General features: G+C 44.2%; 1 protein-coding gene across 2 annotated transcripts in view; it reads left to right on the forward strand.

Annotated features, from left to right (window-relative positions):
* Positions 1-27,876, forward strand: part of ORC4 (origin recognition complex subunit 4) — a 359,395-nt gene that overhangs the window by 73,570 nt on the left and 257,949 nt on the right. The window lies entirely within an intron of this gene.

A 27,876-nucleotide genomic window follows, 5' to 3' on the forward strand; every position in this document is an offset into this window, starting at 1 on the left:
GGGCCCCCAAAATCCTTAAGATGTCCCTGGCCGTGGCTAGGAGTGTTGGCCCCCACCCCCCGAAGTTCTGGTCTAGTGGCTCCCCTGCTTCTCTCTATTATTATTATTATTAACATTTGTAGTGCGCTACTGTTACCAAAAGATGTCCTGCCCCCACCCCCCGAAGTTCTGGTCTAGTGGCTCCCCTGCTTCTCCCTATTATTATTATTTACATTTGTAGTGTGCTACTGTTACCAAAAGATGTCCTGCGGCTAATAACCATCTGCTGCCGAAAGGACAATGAGAAACACACAGAAGGAGAAGGAGAACCAGCCAAATGGGGTGACCTACAGAGCGTAGAGAAAGGTTTTTATATCTTCCTAAAGGATAATAGATTCTTGGTGGAGCGAAGCAAAGGAGGGTGCAAATTCCATAACTGCGCGGCCTGCATCAAAACAGCGCGACAGACAACTCATGCCTTCTTGAATTAGGGAACAAAAAGCAGATTGGCACAGGCCGAGAGGAGCATACGGGCCCGACCCGTATGCTTGGTGAGGAGCGATGAGAGAGGACAGCAAGGGAGTGAGCGAGTTAGATTGAAGAGGTCAGGGATGAGGAGAAATGTGAAGTGCCGAAGAGAAGTGTGGACACACAAAAAGTGAGTGTGAGCCAAAGGTGAGTGCTTCTGTTAGAACAAAGGGTAGATGTGAAAGATGAATGGGGGGACTGGAGAGGTGTAAGATAGAAATAGACAAAAATTTGAATGGAGAGACGAGGCGAATGAGAAGTGCTGAGAGGCACGGGAGGTGACGGGGCCAGAGAGGCCATGAGATAAATGCGAGAGACTGTTCGAGATGAGGGCAGTGAAAAGACAGAATGGCAAGAGGCGATTAAAGGTGAAGTGAGAGGTTGAATGGGGAGAGTTCAGAAGTTGTAAAAAGGGGTGAGAGAAAATGGCCTGCAAAGTGAGAGGGATCCGGTTTTGGGAGAGGAGAGAGGGATGGAAGGGAGGGAGTGAGTGAGAGGAAAGCTGCATGGATAAACTGCCTAACTCTGCACAAAACCGCCAGGGTTTTAAGGGACCTCTGCTTCTCCCGGCCCGGGCCAGGTGAGCTTCTAATGTGGCAGCACGTATTCCTGCGGAGTGGAAGCCCCTTCACAAAGGTTGACTAGAAATCTTTCTGATGTTAATTGCTGTATTTTGGTTATAAACAGGTACTGACGGGGTGGAATCTTTCCTCTGTGTTACTGTGTGCAAAAAATTATTTTCATAATAATGAAGCAATGCTATCCCAAAATACGCTGCATCACATAACATCATTCAGGGGTGTGGAATTTATTAAAATATCTACTTGTCCATCGGGCAGGTTGCTTCATAAATCTACTTGTCCTGTAACAAAATCCACTTGTCCCTTTGGTGCCATGTTGTGCGGCGACAGATAATGGCAGCAATCTCATTATATAAGAGCTCTTATATAGCCTCTCTGATTATGCCAGGGCTCATACCATAGTAGTGTTTGAATACTAGCAATCCCTTTATGTTGCTACGTTTCCGCAGATCTACATACTGGGACTGAAGGTAGTGGTAAACAATAGTTCCAGGGTTGGAATGTCCTTTTGAGTCTACAAACCTACTAACTTGCATGTTTTAAGGGTTTTCAACAACTCTTCTCTAATCGTTTCCAATACTGAGAAATGTTTTAAATTTACTCCTGACAATGGCAGTAGTAAACCTTCCAGAGTAGGGGAAAAAAGTGGTTGAAGGGAAAATAAACTTGCAAACACTCAGGTTTTCGAATGAGCAAATCTACACATGCATATTAGCTCATGCTAAAATGCAGTTCACAAATATTTTCTAGGAGTACTATCTCTTGCCGTACTGCTGTAAATTCTTGTGAATTCACGAAAGCCATATTGCTGCCCTTAAAGCAAGGACATATACCAAGGGTGCACTTTTGAGACTTTCTTTAATAATTGGGCCCCTAATTTGGTCTTGCGTTAACCATCACCTTTTGTGTTTATTAAAATTCTCTCTCTCTATCTGCATAGGCTGGCTTCACGGTGAGTGACAGCATTCTGCTCTTTCACAAGGAGCATATCGGCACACAAATTAGTTTTGTTCAGTGCCAGTAACTAATGTGGCAGTGTGTGCTTTTTTGAGACCAAAAACTATTTTTGCTTTAGCCAATGTTTGTTATAATGGTGAGGGTCCGGCAGCTCTCACATCAATAAGGTTTTACAAAAACCATGCAAAAACAAGTCACGCATTACCAAAACTAAAAAGCTGACCACCATATAAGACCTATTGGCTTTGCCAATGCCTGTTTATTTTTTTATGTTTCCAAAAATGTTACTGAAACTGGTTACACTGATTTTCTAATATGAATATTTTGGGGAAATACTAGCATGCATCAACACATTTTACTAAATGATGCTGCAAAGAAATGGTACCTGAAATTTTACAGCAGTTTAGCCAAAAAAAAGTTTCCTACTTTCATTTTTTAGTAACATTTTATATTGGAAGCAAAAAATCACTAATCTTGCTTTCAAGCTTCTGCAAAAATTTACATCCAATCAGAGAGCATTCTGTGAGCATTATGCATAGCCTTTTATTGCTAAACTTTGAAACCGTTAGTACACATTTTTATACTGGAACCACTGTCAGTAGTGCAGTCAGAACTTATATTTACTGAGAGCGCTCACCCTAATAATAAAGGCTTTCAATTAATGAACCATAAATACAAGTTTGAACAGTATTAACATATGCACACAAATATTAACTTAACTGCAGGCAGTGCCCTTCCCTGATCCTTAATGGGGTACTGCAAACTGGCAGCCAGAGGGTTTGTACTGCAGGGGGTTGGGCCTGCTTGTCCCAAGGACAAAATGCACATTAAAACTTGTTGCCCTTGACCCCAAACAATATGTCCTGGACGTCGGGCTATAGGAATTCCACATCCCTGATCATTTACATTTTCTTCCCACACAATTTAGTCAAGCCTGTCGCGTAATTTGGTCCTCACCTGCCTCATAATTCCAGTAGCCCTGCCTACAGGTTTAGACCTTTTTGTCAGGAGGGGATCCTTACACCTCAAAATGTTGACAAGGGGGTCTCGGCATCCAAAAGTTTGAAGACCTCTGCACTGTGGTGTATGTTCAGGCGGTATACTCTACAGTTGTCATGTTGTTTTGCCCCTTTGGGGCTTTGTTCCTCATATATCATAGGGACCGGTGCTGGGATCCTTCTTTGAAGGAGTCGCTGCATTGTTTCTTACGTTGGTACTGATCTTTCTAGTTCTGTATTTCCTTTCGTTTGTGTCTGGGCGAGAGAGGTCTCACACCGTCCCTCGTCGGATTTTGGTGTCTTTGACATCCCTTGTTCATGTCCCTTACGGAGCTTCCTGGGTCTAATGTTAGTTGCCTTGGCATTGCGGTTCCCACTGTGTTTCGTCAGCCTTTTGACGAATATGTTCTCCTAGAACTTGGTGGTTGTTTCGCAGTCCCTCCTCCTATGGGTTATGGTTTTGGTATCTATTCTAAGTTAAGGAATCTGCGGCTAGATGTCTCTATCAGATGGAAGAGTTACTTACCTTCGGTAACGATATATCTGATAAAGACACAGTCTAGCCGCAGATTCCTTAACGCCCGCCCATCCTCCCCGCTCTGCATAGGCCTTTTCATATGGTGTTTTTCCACCTAGCCCCCCGCCCCCCCCCTATCGTTTCTGGTGGCCTTAGTCTTCTGGAGGTGTGCTCTCGCACCTCACTCTGGGGTAAGGTGTGTTCTCCTGCGTGGGGCCCTTCGGCCTCCCCTCCGTTCTAGTGTTTGGTTTGTGGCGTGTTCTCGCACCTTCTTTTGGCGCAGGGGGTGTTGTTCGGCTTTCAAGCCCTTTGGCCATCCACTCCGTCCACGTTTTTAGGTGGTTAAGGACTATACTCTTCACTGCCTTCTCATGTTGCTTCACCTGTATTCTTCACGCGTGGAGTTATTCAGTTTTTATTCCATCCCACCGCCCACACCTGTGCCTCCTCCTTTCTATGTCAGTCGGTTGAGTTGGGTTCTGTTCGGTGCTACAGTCACTCATTCTCTGGAGGGTGTGTGTAGTGAACTTTCTGGTGGTGGTCGTTCACTTCTAGTTACTTGTCTTGCAACATGTTGCTTTGATATTGTGGTTCATTTAATTTCCCTCCTGTGGTGACAAGCTGTGCCTTGCTTGTCATCTCTTTTGTGCCGCAGCCGTTACCCCCTCCAGGTGGGGCACGGCTTGACAATTTGTTGGGCCCTTGCTTGCAGCAAGTGCTCTGTGAGCTCCCTTTAGTCCCTTAGTACTGGGTGCTTTTTCAACTTCCTATTGTTTCTCATTCCAAATGATTTGACTCTCATTTTCATGTTACTTATCGTTGTTGTTTCAACGATTTTGCTCTTTTTTTTTCACACCCCCTGTTCCTATGCTATTGCAGGTGTTTTTTTTTTTTTTTTTTGTTTAGCATGGCTCCGCTTTGTGGTGCGGAAAAGTTTCCTGTAGAAAACTGACGTCGGCACGCCGGGAAGGGCTTATATGGCGCCATTGTCGTCACTTCCTTGGACGATGTCAGGATGGAGCCGGGCGACGCCACCTCCCGGCGTGCAGAGGTATTGCTGGGGGAAAAGATTTTCCGGATCCAGTCTGACGCCTGGGGACATAGAAGTTAAGGAATCTGTGGATAGACTGTGTCTCTACCAAATAAATTGTTACCGATGGTAAGTAACTCTTCCTTTAGGTCCAGATGGACCATCTAACCCGACTGCAGAAGAAGATCTCTGAGGAGGTGAATGCCCTCCATTTTGAAATGCCAGTAGAGCAACCACCCATTGAATTCCTTTAGGTTGATAACCCGACGCTGACCCCCCTCCCTTTTTTCCACCAGAAAGAGATTGCTGAGGAACCCATTGGGATGCACCATTGTGAGAATGATAGCCTCTTTCTCCAAAAGACTTGCTATCTCCAGGTCTGTCAGGGTATGTTCCTGTAGGAAGACCAGAGGTCTGGGGCTGTGGAATTGAATAGGGGGTCCCGTAATATTCTATGTGAAAGTCTTGTAATTTCTGAAGGACCCACGCATCTATAGAAAGTCTCCCAGTTCGGAAAAAATGCTGCCTAACGACCCCCAAGCCAGAGCCCTTCCAGGCTTTACGTTCTCACCTTGTGTATTGCTGTAGTTGTTGTGGCCTCTAGGACCGCCTCTGGCTCCCCTGCAGCGGGTGTGGGTTCAAGTTGAATGGAAATTCCTGAACTTGTTGGAGTTCTGGTATTAGCCCCAACAGGAATCTCCCCTATGGAGGTATGGTGAAGAGGGTGGCCAGTTGAGCCCCCTCTACCTTGGCTGACGTTGGCAAAATCACAGGGTTTAAAAATTCTCTTTATAAAGATCTGGACTTTGTTCAATGAGATTAAAGTATTGACATATTTTCCCAGCTCTCGTATGAAAGGATCCACAAAAAGGCTGCCCTGGACGACTGTACCTGCCTCTGAGTTTGAGAGATGCCCTAATTTGGGATCGATCTTAATTAACAATGACCTGCGCTGTTCTGTATAAAACGCACAGTTAGCGTTTCCTAGAAAGATAATCGCTCTTTGAGCCCAGCTTGACAGGGCACCGTCGGGAGAGATCAATGAACCGGAGGCTTCACATCCTCCGCCATGTCCATGATTTTGGCCATGGGTCCTGCCACGTCCGGCAGTTTGTCCTGGCACGAGCGTCGGGACCTGTCAATACACTTCTTGGGATCATTGATGAACTTGGCGAGGAAGGTGGCTATTTTCATGTTTATCTCTGTGGTGAGGGCCACTTTCCCCTCCAAGCCTACTTGGCATATATACTGCTACATTGGGAGCTGGGTACCACTCCGCTGAACGCAGGGGCAGTAGATCATCAGGGTCCAACAGGTCTGTGGCTGGGGCTACGCTGTTGGTGGGGTCCATATCGGGCAGGGGAAGCCAGGACGGGCGCCAGGGCCTGGATTGGTCCCCATTGTCGTCAGAAGTATTGTAGTCATACCTGTCCCCTGGGTTATCTTGAGGGGGGTGGTTGGGGCATCTCTGGGGGGGGGCCTTGAATGGGTTGAGCGTCCATAAACGCCATTTTCAGATCTTCAAAGGCATCGAGGTCGCCCCTGACTCCTCGGCGTGTTTGCGTTTATCAGAATTGGGGGTAGCCATTGTTCCTGGAGTTAAGTGGGGCTTGTGACCTGAGGCGTCTTCTCTCTGGTGAAGGGGCTTCTGGCATCGCGCTTGCAAAGCCATACGTTTCTTCTCCAGGGGGACTACCACCTGTGTCACCACTTTGCGGATAGAGGCATCCATCACCAGACGAAAGTGGTCATCAATTGAGCGGTTGATAACCTCCTCCGCCATACATACCTCCTGACCTTCAAAATCCTCCATAATGCTGATTAAAGATATATCCACAGCTACTCAATCTTCACAACTCCATAATCCAGAGTCAGGAACGGACACCAATTACCTTCGTGCAAGTAAGTTTATTCAGTGCAATACCGCCATGACTAGTTTCAGCCCCTAGAGGCCTTGATCACGTGACTTACTCGTGTTTCCTCTAACCTTTAAAGTGACAGTGCAACAAGAAAAACTGAAAACAGACTGTCTGTTTTTGTACATCTGTGCCAATGATATTTTTGCATTTTGGATTTTATCACCATTTGCCACACAATTTCATACCAGTTTAAATACCATATTATGTGTGCAAAAAGCCTCCTAGAATACAAGGTTGAGTTCACAGATCTAAATGTTAACAGTTTTGAATACTAATAACAATTGTGCAAAATAACAAATTAATCTGTGCTATGTTAAAAATAATTTGACAGTCCTGAATAATGCAAGGTTAATTAACTAATCCCATTATTGTGCCTACCACACTATTTTCAGAACTACCTTTTATAATATCAGAACTATCAACAATTCTGAGTATCATACATACTTGTGCAAATGGCGCATTACAGTGCAAAGAACGCAATATAACAGTGCATCATGATGAGAACCCTGGAATTGATACCTGTTTAAATGCCAGCTATCCCTTACCATAATGGTCTTCCTAGATTCATCATCATTAGGTAACACGAATAGCATCAATATTCAATACTATCAGAACTTGTGCAAATGCTGCTTATAACTGTGTAGATAACGCTGATATCTGCTAACGGTCATGTCAAATTGTTATAACATATCGATTAAATTACCATCTTTACTGTGCAAAGGACACTTTCATTTGTGCAAATTTAGCAAAGGAGTAATGCAACTGCCGTACTTAATTCAATAAGTGCCTTTATGCAAACAAGTGCTAAAGTGCCCAAGTGTAGTGTCCCCAATTGGACATTGATACATTGCGTCATATACAAACATTAATATTCGGCCTGCCTCGGATGACAGATCTGATTCTTCCTAAGCCGCCGAAAAACCGGAAACCACTATTGGGAGGGGACTGGCCAAATTGACCAAGGGAATTGATCAAATCAATACATGATTCCAAAATGTAATTCATTCAAAACAAACTATATACAAATGTGCAAAAGTCGTCATAATAATGCAGATGCGGTCTTCAGATCAATGCAGAAATACTCAGAGCCAAGTGTATAAATCCTCAGTCGTATTCAATCCATTTGGACTTTTACTATCTAATTCCAGAATGTACTTGGTCTCCAGATGCCTGAGGATTGCCTCCCTATTACCACCACGTCTGGGGGAGACAACACGGTCATCACAATGTACCTTAAATGTTGAAGGTCATTCGAGTGCACATCCTTAAAATGCCTTGCAACTGGATATGACTCATCTGAGTTAGTGATGGCCCTTAGGTACCGGAGCACTCTCTTGTGGACTTGCAGTTTTGTGCTGCCCACATACTGCAGTCCACAAGAGCACTCCAGCACATAAACTGCAAAATCAGACCTACAAGTCAACCACTTGTCAATCATGCAAGGTCTGTCCTTAAATGGCGAAATATATGATGTTTTATTAATATCATATTTGCAGGCCTTGCATGTCTGACACTTAAAAAAACCCTTATGGTTTGTTAGCCAATTGCTCTTCGGTTTGACTTCTGCACTGTTGTTAACTACCAGATCCCTGGTGCTAGGAGCCCTTCTATAAGTGACCATATCTGTGCATGGTATACTTTCCCCCAAAATGGGGTCACACTGAATCAGATGCCAACTCTTCTTTAGTATTCTATGTAGACTATCACTTTGTTGTATGTAAGAATGAGTCTCAGACTTTTGCTGTTGCTATCCTCCTTGATGTTAATGGTAGCTTGAGGATTCTTGGTGTTGCAAAACAGGCTGTTTCTTGAGGAGATCTGTGCATGAGTTACCCCTGGTACGCTTTATCGTATCACCTATGATGCGATTGCCATAACCTCTTTCTCGGAATCTGTCCTTACATTGTTGCTGGGCAACTACTAGGTCCTCCTCCCTACTGCATATTCTCCGAATCCGCAACATCTTCCCATAGGGGATGCTGCAGATCGTATGCTTCGGATGAAAACTTGAAGAGTGTAGTACTGTATTGCCCGCGGTCGCTTTCCGATGCAACCTGGTTTCCAGCTTTCCGTTTGCAATAAATACTTCCACATCCAAGAAGGTAATGGACCTATCACTGATATCATGAGTGAACTGTAAATTAAGATCATTGATGTTCAGTTTGGATATGAACTCGTTTGCACTGTTTGTGTCTCCTCGCCAAACTACAAAAAGGTCATCAATGTAGCGAATCCATTTCACTACATTGTTTGAGAGGTATTCAGAAAACTCAGTTGCTAAACTCATTCTTTACCACCACCCCATGTGTAGACAGGTGTAGCTAGGGGAAAAGTTATCCCCCATAGCTACGCCTCTCACTTGGTGGTATACATTTTGTACAAACATGTATTTATTATCCAAGCAGAATCTTGTTAGATCAATCAGCATCTTATTGTGTGTGTTCAACTCAATGGGTCTATTACCTAAAAATTAACTCCGAGCTCTTATACCATCGTCATGCCGAATAGAGGTGTGTAGATTGGATACATCTAAAGCAATGAGCATAAAATCACTACTCTACTTAAATTCTTGTATTTGTGTTAGAAAATTTGTAGTGTCCTGCACAAATGATGGAAGATTTCTCACGTGCTCCTGGAAAAATGAGTCTATATACAGCGATACATTTTCTAACCGACCCTGCTTGGCTGAAATTATTGGTCTTCCAGGTGGGCATACAATATTTTTATGTCCTTTAGGTAATAATAAATAAATAATTTGTAAAACTGGGTAGTCCTTTTTAAAACCAATTAAATTCATCTTGATTCAAAAGTCCCATGCTCTTCCATGCTAATAGTTTATTATAAAGTTGGTTTTGTACCATCTTGGTTATCTGACGATTGCTTAACCTGTAACAATCACGGTCCGATAGTCGGCGAGATGCTTCTTCCTGATACAATTTGAGAGGCCAGATTACTACATTTCCGCCCTTATCCGCGCTTCGAACTACTATTGAATCATTATCCCGCAATTTCTTTAATTAATTGATGGTATTTCCACTGCTGTTTCGTTTTTTTTTTGGTTAGTAATTTCCCTTTCGATCGTGTAGTTTAATTTCTTTACCTCAGCAGTGGCAATATCATGGAACATGTCAACCGAGTCCTTTGGCATTACGGGTATGAATTTGGATTTCGGTTTGAAGCCTGTGATTGGAATGGCATTAATCCCAATTGATTCATTGTCCATAGTTATTTGAGTTGAACCTTGCTCATTAGGACTGTGATCTTGTTCAAGATGATGTAGAATACATAGCGTATTCACATCAGATGCCACCAAATTGCTTTGCACGTTATCGGGAGCTCCAAGTATCTCTGGTACTCCAGGTTTTTTAGTCCTGTTGTGATGGTATTTCTGTAACTTGAGCTTTCTAATAAACATATAAATATCCTCTCTGGTTTGTGGGTAATCAAAGTTATTTTCTGGACAGAAAGAGTCCCAAAGCCAATAGTTGTTGCTCGGCTTTGTGTAGTGTCATATCCAAAAGGTTGATGATGGAATTTGCGTTTTGCGGTTCTTGTGTTATTTGCGCCTCCACTCCCCCTGTTGTTCGGTTTGTTTGTTTTTATTCTGGTTCCTGTTTCTCCTTCTTTTTTTTCGTTTGTTTCTTCTCTTTTTGGATTGGGATTGGGATTTCTGGGACGTTAGGTTTGACGTCTTTCCTCCTGTAAAAAAACCCACCTCCTCCACCAGAGTATGTTTACGTGTCTTCAAGCCTCTTGGAGTACTTTCTGTCTCTGATTCTGTTTCAACGGACGAACTCTGGTCTGAAACTGAAGATGCTGCCGGTAATCCACTACTAGGACCTGCCATTGCTCCTCCTTCCTTTTGGCTGTCATTTCTCTTATAGCTGGCTTTTGACGCATCGTACTTGCGTGTGAATGTAAAAATCTGACCTTGGTGATAGTCATTTTTATCACGTTGAAACTTATAAGTTTTACGCTTCGTTATAATGTCCTCATCTTTTTTGAGGCGTGCAATCATGTCTTCTCTTAACTTGGTATTCACCTCGTTGCCCTCTATGGAACGTATTGTTGCATTTAGTTGGTCAATTTGGGTTTGTAGGTCGGTTCTGTCAATTTCTGCATAGTCGGTAAGAATTTTCATTAAATAAATATATATATATATATATATATATGTATATATATATATATATATATATAATCTGCTGGCGGTCGCCAGTAGATAGTTACAGTTAGTACCGTGTTTCCATAGGAAATCTGAAAATTCTATTTTGAATAACTTTGGCGCCGGTTGACGAATCCTCGCGAAATTTTCAAAAGGAATGGGGCGCTCCGCTCAGCTCCTACCCTGAAAGTCTCGGGGTGATTCGTCAAGCAGGGGCCGAGAAAAAAGGGGGGTCCCAAAACGAGTTTTCCCCATGCATTTTTCCATAGGACCTTTAGTCGAAGGTACAGCCTGAACGGCTGAACAGAATTACTTGAAATTTGGCAGAGAGGTAGTCCTCAGGTCAGGGAAGTGCCTTTTGCAGGTCTGGTGTCAATCTGTTCAGTATTTCCTGAGAAAATAGCATTTAAAAGCATAAAAATATCTATACGTGCACGAGCGAAATTCTGATTGGTTGTTAGATGTCAGTCAACATTCGAATCGGTCTAAATCAGGAAGTGTCGGCCGCCATTTTGTCTCTCGCACTGAAAAGGAAAGGGGGGGAAAAAGGTGGAAAACGTGAAAAGGGGGCAGGGAAGAGAGTTCCTGACCCCCTAGCCTTTGTCAGGGGGTCACAGAAGGACCCCCAGGGGGGAAAAAACATATATTTTTTTTTTTTAAAACGCACGGTGCGCGCACGGTAAACAAAAAAAAATATATTAAGAAATACATAACTTAGCATTTAAAAAACCGTACAAATTCACTTAAAAGACCATAGGTTTCACACACATTATAGTTAGGAATTAGCATTTAAAAAACCTTGCAAATTCACTTAAAAAACCATAGGTTTCACACAGGTTATAGTTAGGTGGATTTTTCTCTAGTAAAAAACCAATGAAATTCCCCCATTATAGTTAGTTCAGATAACTATAACTCGCGCGACCGCCACTCTATCACTAGGATGATGTCATCAGTGATGTCATGAGTGATGCCACTGACCATGTCATGAGTGATGGAATATGTGACGTCATCAGCAGTGGATTGCGGGCGCGCGAGTTAGTTATCTGAACTAACTATAACGGGGGAATTTCATTGGTTTTTTTACGAGAGAAATATCCACCTAACTATAACTTGTGTGAAACCTATGGTTTTTTAAGTGAATATATATATATATATATATATATATATATTTACACATACTCATATATGTGTTAGGGTATAAGCCCAGAGTTTTATTGGCCCTGGCACAGGGATTTAATGCCGCACCCCTGATACAAACCCTTACAGGGGGTTTGGCTAGAGGGACATGCTCCCTGTCTTTTATTAGGGAATGATTCATTGCCGCCTGGGACTGTCCCACAGAACTTTATTTCAGATCTATCCTACCCGTACAGGGTGATCGGGTCTCCAGGGGGTGGCTCTGATAGGTGTTTGAAACGCCAAATGGATTTTATTTTCTTAAGTATTTTTAGACTCCTCCCTTGTGTCAACTACTGCAGCTGGCCGCGCTTCACTGTGTTAACAGCGAAATTGACACGCGCCGGCTGCCAGGGGGTAGAGATGGGCCAAGCGCAGGCTTGCGAGGTGAATGGGCCCCCTGGCAGTAGTTGGCTGACAACACCGGGCACGCGAGCCGGCATTGCAGATGAGACTTCATAGGAGTGAAAAAAATGCTTCCGCAGTAGTGTGTGAACAGAACTAAATGCTGTAAGAAAAAAACAAACACAGAGCGTGGCGGGGCCGCTACTTTACATAAGCCTTCACCGTGAACAGTAAACATGAACTAAATACTTTCAGTGGAATAAACAGAAAAACAAGGAACAGAGAGTAAAGCACTTATCTGTATGGAAGTGTGAGAAAGAGGCAGATAGAATGCAGAATGCCTACAGGGGCCGTTATATTAGTGCGGCGCTCCAATTGGAGGGACTGTTTTTCTGTTTATGTTCCCAATGTGTCATGGGAAATGTTGGTTGTTCATTAAGAAATGTTGCTTTGAAAAGGCTGCTGGTATTAAAAAGCGAAGATGGAAAAGCCTAATCCTCTCCTCCGGGTCCTGACATAAAATTAAATGGCCCTGGTCATGATCAGGTTTACGCACTGCTACTTGTTCAGAAGAGTGCAGGTGGGAAGGCCACTGATCAGAAGGGCGGATATGAAGCGCCTCCCTGCCACAAGAAGCCATATAGTGTAGGTTTAAGGCTGTCCAAGCCCAACCGAAAGCAAAGAGGGAGTCCACACCAAGAACCTCACCAATATGAGGTCCAGCAAAGGAAGCCAGTGCCTGCAGCTAGGCAAACTATGATGTCCAAAAGGACAGAAATGTTCCTCCCTTGGAGAAGGATTGGTCCTGCAACACATGGGAAAGTGTACATGCCATAACCAAAATGTACACCACAGAAGGTAATGGGCATTTGTTTTGGCAAAATGAGATGGGAGTGGGGGAATTGCTGACTACTGAGTCTTCCCCCCCCCCCCCCCCAAAAGCCCTAAAAAGTGGTGTAATGGAACAAAAGCCCAAGCAAGAATGCAAATAACCCATTTACCATCAGTGAGGCTGGGAGAGTTATTCGCAAGTGGAAACTTCATGTGGAAAATCAGGGAAGCAACTCATAGACTTCAAGCCGAACCGAGCGGGAGTTAACATCCCCACCATGAGGCTAATCACACCGGGTAAGTGTTCCGTCCCAGCTTATGCCCAGTCAGAACAGAGGCCTAGAAAATAGCTTTTTATTCAACCTAATTTAAAGGGCAATGGAATGGGATAAAGACCTTTCTAGAAAGCAACAACTACATACAGAGAAGGGTTGGGAACACCTCAGAAAACATCAGCATGGAAATGAAAGTAGTGGTAAACCAAGCGTCCCAAAATAAGGCAGCAGTGAAGGATTCTCAGAAAAGGCCGAATTACAGCTTTATACTTGATGTATAAGGTACCCTGTGAACAAACCACTGCACCAAACACAAAAGGGAGTGGACAGGAATGGCCACAGAATGGAAAAGGGTGTCAAAGCCCTCTTCCCCAAAAAAGCCAAGGCACAGCAGAGCAAACAGGGCACGTACCACTTCCAACCCAAACTGCACATCACTGAACAGGCCCAGCACAGTCCCAGGCCCACAAGGAGCACAGAAGACAGCATACCACAACACCCTACACCAGTGGTACCCACAAGTTTTAAAACTATGGCCCACTTTGTAGAACTTCAAACTTTTGTGAACCACCTAACTTTGATGGACAAGAGGCAGATGATTATTTTTGTTGTTGTTTACTATTATCTTTTTTAATGTAACTAAGTAGTTCTGCGGTAGAGCACGGTCATTTATAAACAGCACATTTTCCATTGAAATGGCCACTAAATTTTCAAAGACAGACCGTTTTACTGATAAAACTATACAGCATACAAATGATGATGTGTGGCAGTTGGGTTTCAGTGAAATTGTATCATTTGTGCACCACCAAGTAAAGTGGCTTGATTTTGTTTTGATCCTATTAAAATCCTTGTTTCCATCACACTTCAGAATTACAAAAAAATGGGCTTCATTTTTGTTCTCCCAACTGCTGAATGTGTAGTCATTTGCAGATATTTACATTTTGCTTTGGTACAAAAAATGGCATCCTGTAGCCTTCCCTTTGCAAACACCTGTACCCAAGCAAGATTGTCACATAATTTTCTTTACTTTTGTTTCTAACTTCGGAGTGAGAGGAGTTTGTAAACTCCAACCCCCATGTTAGAAAATCAGCAATTTGTCTGAAGACTTAGCCCTACCCTTGACCTGTCTTTGAAGTACAGCAAATGTGACAAGATGGGTACAGAATTTAAAGGCATCTTTGTTTATTGCTTGAACTTTCACAACTCTCTAAAAATGTGCTCGCGACCCACAGTGTTTTGGAAACACTGCCCTACACTTAACACAAAGTGAAAAATCTAAAACCATGGAATGGGGTCAAGGTTTCCCAATAAACCCCTCTTTCTCCAGGAAGGGTGGTACACCCACTGATGAGCTGATAGATACCCTTGAGCACAGAAAGGACATTTGCCAAGGAACAGTGGAATCCAGTAATACCAGGCAATGTCAACACAGTTGGTACGAAGTGAAGGGAAGTTTGCTTGCATGTTGTCTAACTGATAGATTGACCGATATGTGTACACAATATTGGTAATGAGGACACTCTGTATAAAGAGCAGTATCTACAAGATGTCAGACACGGTCCAGGGATATATCAAACTGGACCCAGAACTAACTCTGCATCCTTGTCTGTTGGTCAGCCAGGAGTGTTGGCACCAAAACAATTATCAATGTAGCTGCACTTATGCATGACCTGTTGATGTCTCATTACCAAAAGCTATGTTCTGTTTTCTGAGAGCTGACAAACTACACAGCAAAGTTCACAAGAACTTTTTATTTGTGGGCAGATACTAGCAATTCACGTTGGCTTCCGAGGCCATGAAGGAAATTCTGTACTCTACGCTGGAAGACCTCCCATCAGTTTAAGTTCTTATACTGTGGATACAGGAACACATCTGCCACATTCTAGAGGTTGGTGAACTACATGCCAGCTGGTCCTAGGCACTCTTTGTACTTACCTATGGAAACATATCTGTCTCCAGTGAAAGTTAAAAAGAACACTTGAGCACCTGTGCAGCCTTTGGCACAAAATGCCAAACTCACCATAAAACCAATCCGGTGCTGAACCAAGAACCATGTTGTGCTCGATTGGAAGGTCCTCTCAACCCTAAAGCAGCCATAAAGCATCTGTCCAAATAGGTATGATAATAACTTTGAGGCCAACTATACATCTTAACATGCATGAGTAAATCTAGATATGCATAATTTTTCATTGCATTACTACCAGTGCTGTAATATGGGTACCCAGAGACTGACTTCTCTTGAGAGTTTTCTGATTACTTCATAGATCAGATCTAGCAATATCAGGTTCTGGTGTCTGTCAGACAGCAATATACTGTCCAGCATTATGTTGGCACCTCCTTCCTTACTGAGTAGGCTTACTCTTGCACTGGCTCCTGAGAAGATGGAAACTCAGGCATTCGGTCTCATAGCTGCACCGCACGTTACGTTAGTAGAAATGCAGGATAAGCACATGCTTGGCATGGTGTACTGATAGAAATGCAATAGTTTCTCACCAAAGATCTTTTTGTTGGAAATGTGGTATACGTATCCTCATCTTATCAAACTACCGGGCTGCTACAGCCTCCAAAGGAAACTAATTCTAGTACTTTATTTAGGGGATATGTGAGGAATTACAAAGCAGGCTATTTACAAATCAATACATAGATCCATTGGCCCTCAAACCAACACTGAAGTGTCCCCAGAGATGGATTAAACCTTGTATGCTTACTCACAGGGACATTGTTAGGACCTTCTAAACGCTAGTCAGGCCACCTTCTTCTTTCTTTCTCTTGTTTCAGTAACTTTTCTCTTCTGTTTATTGTGGATTACAATTGATAAACGGAGTTCTCGGGATACCAAATCTCTGCTCCTTTCATTCCCTCACTTTGGTCTAGTTTGTAAAAATTCTGTTTTCCTAGTGAGTGTGTTTTAACCTCTGGTACATTTCATTGCTGGCCTTCAGTAAGCCAATATCTGTGTTGGGGGATCCTAAACACACCAGTATATCCCAGGATTTTGCTCTGCTGTCCTTACTCTGTGCTAGGGTGTAAAAGTGTCAGGTTTTTATCTGCTTGCATTTTATTTATCTGCTCATTGCACCTCATTCTTACTTGGTTGATAAATTAAAAATAAAAGGAGAGGTATTGCAACAAATATCTAGGAAGCCCAACTAAAAGACTTCCTAACTCAGAGAACCAGTGACGCTAGTCATCCTCTACTTTATTTATCTGAGGTTAATAATGGTTTCTCACTAACTACCTTACTATTACTCATTTTCTACAACCTGCACCCAAGGTTCATGCCTAGCTCTGTGGTTTTTTTTTTACCCCAGGATAATAAGCCTAGAATTCTTTCCAGTTCCACAACGTTAGTCTTGGTGTGTTCTTTCTGTTTCTTCATCTCTGTTACTCTTCTACCTAGTGAATGCTGTTTCTTCATAATATTTTATGTCTCGTATCCTCACTGTTTTATTCTTTAGCTTACAATGCTGTGCTTTGATTTGTATGCTGTATTTTGAACTACCTGTTATTCTGTATGCTATGTTCTATTGAATGTAATTTTACGTGTACCACACCGTAAATCTATAGGCAGATTAGTGCTCAATTTTGTACATCATTTTTGCCCCTTTGAGAGCGCTCTTTGTGGAAGCTTTTAGTTTTTGTGTGCATCTGTTTTTTACCGTCTACGCAACGCTCTGATTCACTTGAGACTTTCCGCATTGCTCCCCGGTCCACCACAGGATTTCCCGCTTGTTGTGGAGGGAGCCGCGGACTCTTTAATCTCTGCGTAGGAGGCGGGGGGAGGCGGTGATTTGCCGTCAGCAGATCAGCTGCTGAACAGGATTTAAATCGAAGCCTCACACTTCGCACAGCGGACACGCGATTGAAAGTTGACACTGCGCTTTGCTGCTGCTGTTAATTTCTACACTTTAAAACTGTTTTAAAATTGACTGTATCTAACTGTTGGGCACTGCTCTTACCTGTATGCCTTGAATTTACTACTTTCCGCATTGCTCCCCGGTCCACCACGGGATTTCCTGCTTGTTGTGGAGGGAGCAGCTGACTTTTTAATCTCTGGGTAGGAGGCGGGGGGAGGCAGTGATTTGCCGTCAGCAGATCAGCTCCTGAACAGGATTTAAATTGATGCCTCACATTTCGTGCAGCAGATGCGCCGGCGGCGTGCCAAAGGCAAGCCTGTCTGCGCCCGACCGGGGCCAGGGGCCACAACCCCTGCACCTTTATTAAAGGGATACAAGGAACTACTCTTCCAAGGTGTTACATGGACTACGGCCAAACCTCCAAGAAAATTGTATTTCTTTTAAGCCAGGTAATCCCCTTTCGCCCTGTCCCTGTTGTGGTTTTACTTGTACCACCTTGCTCAATAGGATACACACTTTCAACACCACTACCTCCACGAGCCTTATCAAGCTGTTGCCCGCCCCGTTAAGATTAAAGAAGCTTCTCTATAGGAATTTACCTTTTTTAATATAAACTGTAGATCGCGTCCCAAGCACAAGGAGGACATCTATGAACTTTTATAGAATAGACAGCCTGACGCAATCTTCCTTACGGAAACATGGTTACAGGAAAGCTCCGGTCCCGATGTGGCAGCCACCCTACCTCCCAATTACACGATCACTAGAAAGGATCGCGGGGATAACATTGGTAATTGCGGTAATTTTTAAAAAGGCTTTTACCTGCAAATGGGAGAATTTACCTTTTGAGGGATGCAAAGCTAGTTCTTTTAAACTCCTTCTTTCACCCCAATTTACGCTTTCTGGGATGCTGGCGTACCGTCCGCCGGGACCAGCAGGGCCATGGACTGTGATGTTTCCGGAACTCATTGACCCTTTTCTGCTAGACGCTGCCAATTTTACTATCTTGGGAGATTTAAATATTCATTTTAACTACCCTGCATGTACTATTAGCACTACCTTGATAGCCGATCTGGCAGCTATGAATGTTTTACTCTGCAAATCCGGCCCCACCCATAGGGCAGGATATTTGTTTGACCCTATTTTTTCGAGTTACCTAACATCTCATGTCAGACAGCCATTCCTATACTCTGGTCGGACCATTTTTTTGTCGGTTTTAAGGTAGGGCTTGATCTGCGGTGGGATAATACATTCATTTCAACTGTCGGACCAAAGTTTAGAAACAGGAAGAATCTAGATTTAGACTCCTTCAATCAACATCTTGCGAAAAATAGTCCTGCCATTTCTTCCCTTGAGATATCGGACTCTGACATCATCCATACTTGGATCATGACATCGGTCAACACTTGCCTTCCAACGTTCATAAAAAAAATGAATAATTATCGACCCCCTGCCCCTTGGTTCTCGGAAAAGTTAAAAGTGGAAAAAACCAAGTGCAAAGCACTGGAACGACGTTGGAGGAAGACCTATGCACCAGAATCCAGACATATTTATAAACTTGTCAAAAGGGACTACCGTTCCCTGTGCAATGCTGCTCGTGCTGGATATGTCAAGAACACTATTACATCGGCACATAACAATCCCAAAGTTCTGTTCAAAATAGTAAAGGAGCTTTCAGTAGCAAATTGCCAACCGTGCTTGATGAATTTCAATGTGAGGACTTGGCAAAGTTCTTCATTGGCAAAGTAGAGAATCTACTCAGAATTAAATGCAGTAACCTCTAATATGGGGCAGCAAACGAAGAGCGCGTTCTTCACGTCAGGTTGTGTTACTCCACGAGGGACTCGTAACAAGGTGCCAACTAACACGTCCCAAAAGATCTTACATGCTTCACAATCTGGCTTTAGAGCAGGGCACTCCACAGAAACCACGCTCCTAGGAGTTACTGAAACATTACGCCAACATCTTGACAGGGGTGAAACGGTGGCACTCATATTGCTTGATTTGAGTGCCGCTTTTGACACTGTCACACACACGGCCTTATTTAAAATTCTACAATCGCTGGGTATAGTCTGCTCAGCTTTCAAATGGATTGAGGGCTTTTTGACTGGCCGGACTTTTCAGGTTTTTTCCCCGTCTACTAGCTCCAAGTCCCACGCTTCTCCCTATGGAGTACCGCAGGGCTCAATCCTCAGCCCACTGTTATTTAATATCTATGTTAGCCCTCTAGCCACAATAGCGGAAGAGGCTGGGTTGTCTATCTCCTCGTATGCTGATGACACCCAGCTAATCTTCTCCTTATCCACCAAGGAGGCATCCATGGTGTCATCTCTCCAGGTAGAGCTGCAAAAGATAGCTAGTTGGATGGACACTAATCGGCTAAAATTAAACAGTGGAAAGACTGAGGTTCTGATCTCTGGGGCCCCTGTCATTGGCCTCCTCAAATGGGCAATCTGCCTCAACCGGTGCAAACAGCACGCAATCTAGGCGTAGTCATAGATGACCAGCTATCTATGAGGCAGCAAGCAGTCAAGGTCGCCTCAAACTGCTTCACCATCCTAAAATGGCTCCGAAAAATACTTTGGATGTTGCCTAGTCCCACACAAAGAGCAGTGATCCAGGCCTTGATCATGTCAAGGCTGGACTATGGCAATGTCCTGTATTTAGGAGCCAATAAGGAGGTGGTTTGAAAACTGCAAGTAATACAGAACTCTGCGGCTAGACTGCTCTGCCATGTGCCTAAAAAGTCCTCCATTTCAGGTTCTCTCCGAGACATCCATTGGCTTAGGATAGAGAATTGTACAAAATTTAAGGCCCTATGCTATATGCATAAGATCAAGTTGGGCACAGCGCCTCAATATTTGAATGCCCTAGCCCATTCCTATCTTCCAACACGCCTTCTTCGATCCCCTTCTCAGGCCAAATTTCTAGTCCCCAGGTTCAAACGGACACCTATGGGTGGCCGTTCATTCTCTTATCTGGCCCCTTCATTGTGGAATTCACTCCCCGCGCCGCTTCGGCACAAAACCATTTACATAAACTTTCCTAAGGGGCTAAATACTTGGCTATTTAATCAGTAGATGTTACTTCTTTCTTTCGCATTGTGTCTGATGGCGCCGGGAAACCTCCGGGTACCTGCGTGTCCTATAAATGTAATAAATAATAATAAATATTCATCACAATAGAAAATTCACTGACACAGGTGTTCACAATTTGTATACTAGTCCTACTTTTTGGAGAAGAACCTGCAGATTTTAGTACTTTCCCCATCAAAACCTGCATGTCCCTTTAATATCAGAGCATTATCCCCTGTTAAAAAAATAGAAGCAGGTTTGGCCTGACGAAATATAACTGAGGGTGCAAAATGTATTGCACCCTGTAATTAAAGTCCTATTGACTCCTCACTGCCACTACATATGTGGAAAGTTAGAGTTGGGGGTGAGGGATATGTAATTCCATCCATTGGTTTCTACATAAGTATGTAATACCACTACAGCAGTCAGACTGGTTAGAAGCTCCCATTCTGAAGTGTGCTCCAGCTACATCTTTTTTTCTTTTGCAAACTCCCCTATTCGTAGCATATGTTGACTGCAAATGCACATGTCGTGCATACTCCTGCCATCCAGTGTTGGGCCCGCACTTTGCAAGTTGTTTTTCTTCGGTAAGTTTTATGATCTGCGTCGTGTATTGTCTCGCCTCCCTCTCGAGATATTGTGCATGTTCGACGGCTCCTTTGTTAGAACATTTTTTTCCCCCATCTGGCTCCTATGGACTGCGTCAGAGCTCTTGAAGATTCGACACCTACGCGACCTACAGTAAATAAAACTCAACCGGAGATCTTGTGAACTACAACCAATAGAACTGAAATGCCATGAAGCAAGTACGCGGCGAGCGACAGACACACAGAAGTCGAATGCCCATCCCTGGGTGATAGAAGCGAAGAAAGACCTTTTCAGATGGTGCCCACAGTGCGGGGCCATGTACGCACAATCTGACACTCACGTGTGTAATCTGTGTGTCAGGTTCCACCGTCCAGAATCCTCGGGATTGTGCTGATGCTCAAAGGGGTCCACCTCTCAACTGCCCCAAGTCGGAAGAACAATATACTCGGACTGGTGAGATAGTTAAGTGAGGGAAGGAAAGGCTAGGGACCGCAGGGAGGGAGACCTGTGGGGACACTATCATACAGTTAGCCTTTGCTGTCCATTCACAACAACCCCATTATATAAGGCACATGGTAAAATTGGATGCTATGGTAAACACCCTACCTGAAATAAAGAGAGAGAAGGGCTGATACCCGAAGAGAGAAGAGGGTGATTGCAAACCTCCGGCATGAAACTAGTGGGAAGAGAGCACACCATAAACCTATCACGTATGTGTAACCATTCCCCTACTGTGACCCACAGAGGTTATTTCCCCCCAACCTACCCGCGGATCTGTAAAGAGTGCCATCATACAGCTTCCGGCACGCCCTCCTAAGTTTCTCTCTCCTAGGGAAATAATATATAATGAACAAGAAGAACGTGAAGAAACAGCTAAGGTACAATCATCCTCTGTACGGTGCTGACATTATCTAAAGGTACTGAAATAACTGTTTCCATGATACAGATTACTGTATAATACTCCAGAGTTCCTTATGCCGCTGGTACAGTTTAGAGAATGGTGCACCATGGAGTAGGTAATTCCTTTGAGCCTAACAGTTTGCAACCAAAGACAGTCATACCTTGGGGAGTGAAATGTTTGCAGTAAACCCCCCCCCCCCCCCCTCCCCACAGAGATATTGGTTTGGTTTCTGGAAACAGGCAAAAAGGTTCAAAGCACAGCGCGTCTCTTTGTGATCCAAAGCACCGGTATGAAATAACACAAAGATCCCACTAGATTCTCCTCTGCAATGAGACTAACAACTTATGCTGTCTCCTCCAACAGAGCAGCGCAAGGCGAGAAGTAGCTATTTCCCATTGATCTCTCGTTTCTCTGCAAGAGACGCTGAAGTGCATTCTCGCCAGCAGAGGAACGAACAGGCGCTTTGGGTGCAAAAGAAAACGGGAACACAGGACACCAAAACGTAGAATCACTTAAGGGCGCGAGCGCGCTTTTCTGCAAGAGACGCTGGAAGTCAGTCTCTCCAACCGAGGAGCGTGCGTGGCGCCAGCGTCACCAAAGTCTACAAACACAGACTTCCTTGTTGTACTCCCGGTACCCCAAAGACGCAAGGAGTCTTCACACCGCCGGGTCTCTAGAAGCTGGAGCATCAAACGGACCGCCATCCGGGACGAAAATAATCGGCAGCACTGGGTCTGTAGTTTGCACATATATCCGGTTCTCCCCGCGTAGCGTCACGTGGAACGTGACACTGCTACGCCTGCTGGGTAACGTAGTTCAGGAGGGCCAAATCGCTTCCTGGTTGCCCCTCATGATGCAGTCAGTGTTTACCGGGGCTAGGGCCTGACACTGTGCTTGTCCTCGGAGCACAAAGAAGATGAGTGTGCAGCCTCTTGTTTAAAATCAAGAAGACGCTTCGTATCTAAAGGAATCATATACTGGCACACATCATGGAGCTGGCAGCCGATGCGGAGTTCTGGCAAGATAGCGAGGAAGAAACCGAGGCCGATGCACCAACCGGATGTGGGGTAGTCACCACCAGCCCCCCCCATGTCGCCTCCGGTGATGAGCAAGCTGTGGTACATGTTGAGGGGCACACATCGCTGATTCTTGTATCTTGACCGAGGACCAAGGCAACACCCAATACCGTGAGTACTCTTGACTCACCACGTGCCAAGACCATCTTGCACTCCCCCTCCCCCTCCCCCACCCCACATACCACAGTACACCACAGGTCTCGGGCTCCGGTTAACATCGCGAATATGCCAAGGGCGAGAAGGGATGAGAACATTCTCAATCCCAGTAGGGCAATAAGGCCACATCACGGGGACAGCTCGGACACCACATCTGCACAGAAGCACAAGTCTGCACTGACCGGCACATAGGCACTGAACACTACCAAACAATCCCCATCTAATACATCGAATCTGAAGAGATGCTCGGGATCAAGCATCTCTGGATCGAAGCAACCCTCGGCACAGAGGGCACGCAAACTCCATGGCCACACTTCGTGACAGAAGAAGAGCCATACATCTGTGGTTACAAAGCCAAACATAGTTTCTGATGACACTCCACTAGTTCTAAAGAAACAAAAGACAGTCTCATATGCTGACTGACGAACAGGGCATTGCTTCTGAGGTACTGCAACAATTCATGCATAAAAAAATATAAGGAGACTGCCAAAAGCATTATCTGCCATTGCCCTCACCAAAAAGGGTGACACTAGAGCACAGGGCCCCAAGCCCAATGGCTTTACCCCACCCTGGTCACCACAAACACAACCACCCGCTCAACATGAAGAGGGGAAGATCCCAGATACAGACTCACAGGGGACACAAGACACCCACTACAACACAGACCCATGGGATGACTAAGACGTGGTTCTCCCCAACCCAGACATGGAACCACTAGAACCATCAAAGGCATCACCACCAGATGACACCTCATATCAGTGTCATTCAGAGTGCGGCAGGGTATCACAAACTCCCAATGCACACCACTGAGGAGCTAGCAGATTTCTTGGTGGAGATACTTATGCTCTTTCAGTGTACTGTGCAATACCTGCCTATGATGGGGTCCGTAAGGAATGTATCTAAAGACATCTCCAAAGATCCAGTCAAATCCAGGGCCTTAACACCTCATTCTGACCTCGACCTCCCTCCTCCCCCACCCCCCAGCAGACTCGCTAGTCGTCACAACTTCCATGAAAAGAGCTGCAGCACAGGGAACTGGAGGAGCGCCTCGTCCAGATAAAGAACACAAGAGGATAGATGCTGCAGGCAAAAGGGTGGCAAGTGAGCATGCCAACCATTGGAAGTTTGCCAACTCAGTGGGGCTACTCTCCCGGTATAACATAGCAACCTGGGAAGAGATGCAGGAACTGACGCAACATCTCCCAGACTAATACAACAAGCATTGGCATAGCCAATAGGTCTCACCTTTGGGAACTTATGTGTTCAGCCATGCAACAGTTCATGTTGTTGCACCAAGGATATTGTGCTGGATAACTAAACACTTATATAGTCCCGAAGGCGAGACCTATTGGTTATGCCAATGCTTGTTAGGGTTACACATGGACATCCGTGTGAAAACAAGTTTATATTTCCCCTCTGTTATTCCTTTTTTTTTTTGAGAGAGAGCCCAGCTGTTTCTAAGAGTTCTATTTAGTTGCTCTTTTGCAGTTCATTAATCTTACCAAGATGGCAACCGCATTTAGAAGCAATATGCTAAAGCTAGCGTCATGGATCGGCACAACAATGATGCACAGTGCACCACAGTATTGTAAGATAGCTGCTAGTTGCAATGTTTCGCCTGCACAGCGTTTGCAAAATCTCTTGTAAATAACAAATAATTTAGAAAAGCTTAAGAGATGCTTATAGCTTACCCATTACTTACCATTTGTAGGCGTTGCTGTCAATAATGTTTTTGCTTCAGTTCTTCTGCAAGGTGCTTATACACTTCACTTGGAAGTGAATCCGAACCTGCGGCTTTTTTGTTCGTAGATTTTTTAATTTGCTCGGATATTTCCTAAAGGGTAAATGGGGCATCTAACCTATTCCTACTCTCCTCTGACAGAGAGGACAACAATTTATTGCTCAGCCATGAATGTATGGAGCTCGAAGATGGTGCCAAATCCTCTTTATAAAGATCTGAAAAAATAGAGAGGAGACCAGTTTGCATATCTTCAAAACTACTTGATGTCTCCCCATTGTTATTAATAATTAATTCTCTGATGTTATTCCTGGCACGATCCGCTCTGGCCTTCCAGGCCAACAATGCCACCGCTTTCTCCCCATATTCAAAAATTTGCATGTTCTAGAATGCCATTGTGCTCTGTATTTTGCATCCAATTTCCCTCTATATTCCTGTCGTACTTCATCTAAGTCCCTCAGGACTTGCGATAGACGCTCTGGATCGCCATTGCTTAATCCATTTCTCTCATTCTCCAACTGACTTATTTTCCCCTCAATACCTTTGAGTAGCCCCGCTTCCGCTCTTTTCTGAGAACAAATAATATCATGTAGCTTCCCCCTTAAATTCGCCTTATATGCATCCCAGATGTAGTCCATTGAAGTAGAACCCATATTTAGAGAAACAAATTCCAAAGAGGAAGACTTCGCAGCCTCTATAACTTCCGGATCTAGAAGCTTAACTCTATTTAAAGTCCATCTGGGCTGAAGCTGCAACCCTTTTACCTGATATACAAATTGTACTGGGGCATGGTCTGAAAGGTGACTTGGCATAACCGAAATCTCGTCCAGACCCTTCAGGGTTAATCTATCTTTTGATGGCTCTAACAGGACATTAAAATCTCCACCGATGACATAAGGGGGGGATTCCAGAGTCAATATCGATTGTCATTTACATATGTAAGTCAAGTCATCTACATTTGGACCATAAAAAGACACACACTAAATCTGTGTTGTCTAACGTTAATTGGACTACTAGCCATCTTCCAGAAGAATCTGATTGTGATTTATTTATGGAGCAAAGGGCACCATGTTTAACCAGAATTGCCACGCCTCTACTGTGTGAAATCTGATTTGACACACTATAACATTTTATCCAAGGGACTTTAGAGAAAATTAGACAGCTCTCAGTATAGCTCAGGTGCGTCTCCTGCAGTATGCAAATTTGAGCAGAAGAAAGTTCCAGATGTTTAAGGATCAACCTTCGCCTTCTAGGACCCCTCAACCCATTAACGTTCCAAGAGATAAAGATGGTCCTTCTAACCCCCTGACCGTGCTTTCCTGCCATTTACATCTGTACAGAGTATTCTAGTCGCTAAGATGAGATGAGGTTGTTTTTTTTTTTTACCCACTGCAACCCACCCGTGTGTGCCACCCCATATCCGCACTTAGGTATAAGCGGGGGGGGCATAAAACTCTAAATAGAACTCATGGTAATACAAAAAAGGGGGAGCTGAGCCGTGGCTGTTTAGCTAGCGGCCGCCATGTTCCTTCCAAGTGAAGTGTATAAACACCTTGCAGAAGAACTGACTCCAGTATTGGGTACTATTTTGAACTCGGTCTACTGTCCTATGGGCAGGGTTCCCGAGTCCTGGAAGCAGGCAACAATAGTTCTGATCCTTAAACCAGGTAAGGACCCTTTAAAAGCGGACTCATATCGGCCAATCTCCCTGCTAAATGCCGACTGTAAGATCTTTATGGGCATATTGACGGGGAGATTGGCGATGTTGGTCCCAAAGTTGGTCCATACAGATCAGAAGGGTTTTGTTGCAGGAAGGTACATACAGGAGCAGACGCAACTGTTAGTAGGAAATATCGACCTGGCCATTCAGAGAACTGATCCCTTGGCCGTAGTCTCATTGGAACGCGGCCAAGGCATTTGACAGAGTCTGCTGGGTGTACCTTTGGGAACTATTGGAGGCAATGGGATTTGGACCCATTTTTATCCAAACACTGCAAAATTGTTATCAGGGAGCTTCAGCTCGGATCCTTTTAAATGGTTTATTGACCTCAAGCTTTAATATCCAGAGGGGAACCAGGCAGGGATGTCCGATCTCGCCTCTTTTATTTAATATCTACATAGAACCATTGGCACAAGCGATCCGGCTGGATGATTCGATCTATCCCTTTAGGTCTGAACATCATAGTTGTAAGATGGCTCTGTATTCCGATGACCTAATACTATACACAAGTGATCCAGAGGTGGTTATCCCCCGGGTTGGGGCGCTATTGGCAGAATTCGGCTCCTTGTCTGGTTATTCAGTTAATAAATCAAAAACCGAGGTAATGTGCTGGAATTTGGATCAATGGACAGGAGCAGTTTGTACTGAGTTTAGATACTTGGTGATCTATATTGTTAAAGCCTTGGAAATGATTCCTCAGCTAAATCTTAATAGAGTCATCAAAGAAATAGATCGCCTTTTTATTCGATGGAGGAATCTTCCCTTAACCATTTACGGGAAAGTTAATTTAGTAAAGATGGTCATTCTCCCTAAGCTTACCTATCTATTTTCCACTATACCTCTCACCTTTCCAAATAAGAGTATTAGTAAGGTTCAGAGTAAGATTGGGAGTTTTGTGTGGGGGACAAAGGGGTCCGGTTGGCCTGGAAGAAACTAAGACGCAGACTTGGTAAAGGGGGGTTGGCCCTTCCCGATATTAGATTGTACGCGGTAGCTTTTCAGTTTAAAAGCATTCGGATGCTACTTGTAAAACCAGAGGAGTCCGATTGTGGTAGGCTGTTGGGGGAGATGGTGAGAGGTGGGGGCTAGGCTTTTCTATATAAGTTTGGGGCTCCAAAGTTTTTTAAGCAAGTTCACCTGAAGGTATTGAGGGCAGCCCTGAAGCTGTGGTATAAGGTTAGACTCAGATGGGGGATAGTATACTATTCAGACCTTGCCCCCATTTGGGAGGCGCCCGGAACACCGGGCTGCCTCAAAGACAGTTTGGCGGTGCCTATGAGGAGGGCGGGTATTAATACCTGGTCTGAGTTGGCAGACTCTGACAGGATTCACCCCTAGGATTATTTGAGGACTGGGATCGGTGTTGGATTTTCTAGATTTAAATATCTACAATTAGTGTCCTGGTTCGATGCAGAAAAAGGGGAAGTCAGAGGAAACTGGGAGGTTGAAAGGTTGTGTCAATCTATCCACC

The sequence above is a fragment of the Triturus cristatus genome, chromosome 3_1 (genome assembly GCF_964204655.1).
Source record: "Triturus cristatus chromosome 3_1, aTriCri1.1, whole genome shotgun sequence".
Taxonomy (NCBI): Eukaryota; Metazoa; Chordata; class Amphibia; order Caudata; family Salamandridae; genus Triturus; species Triturus cristatus.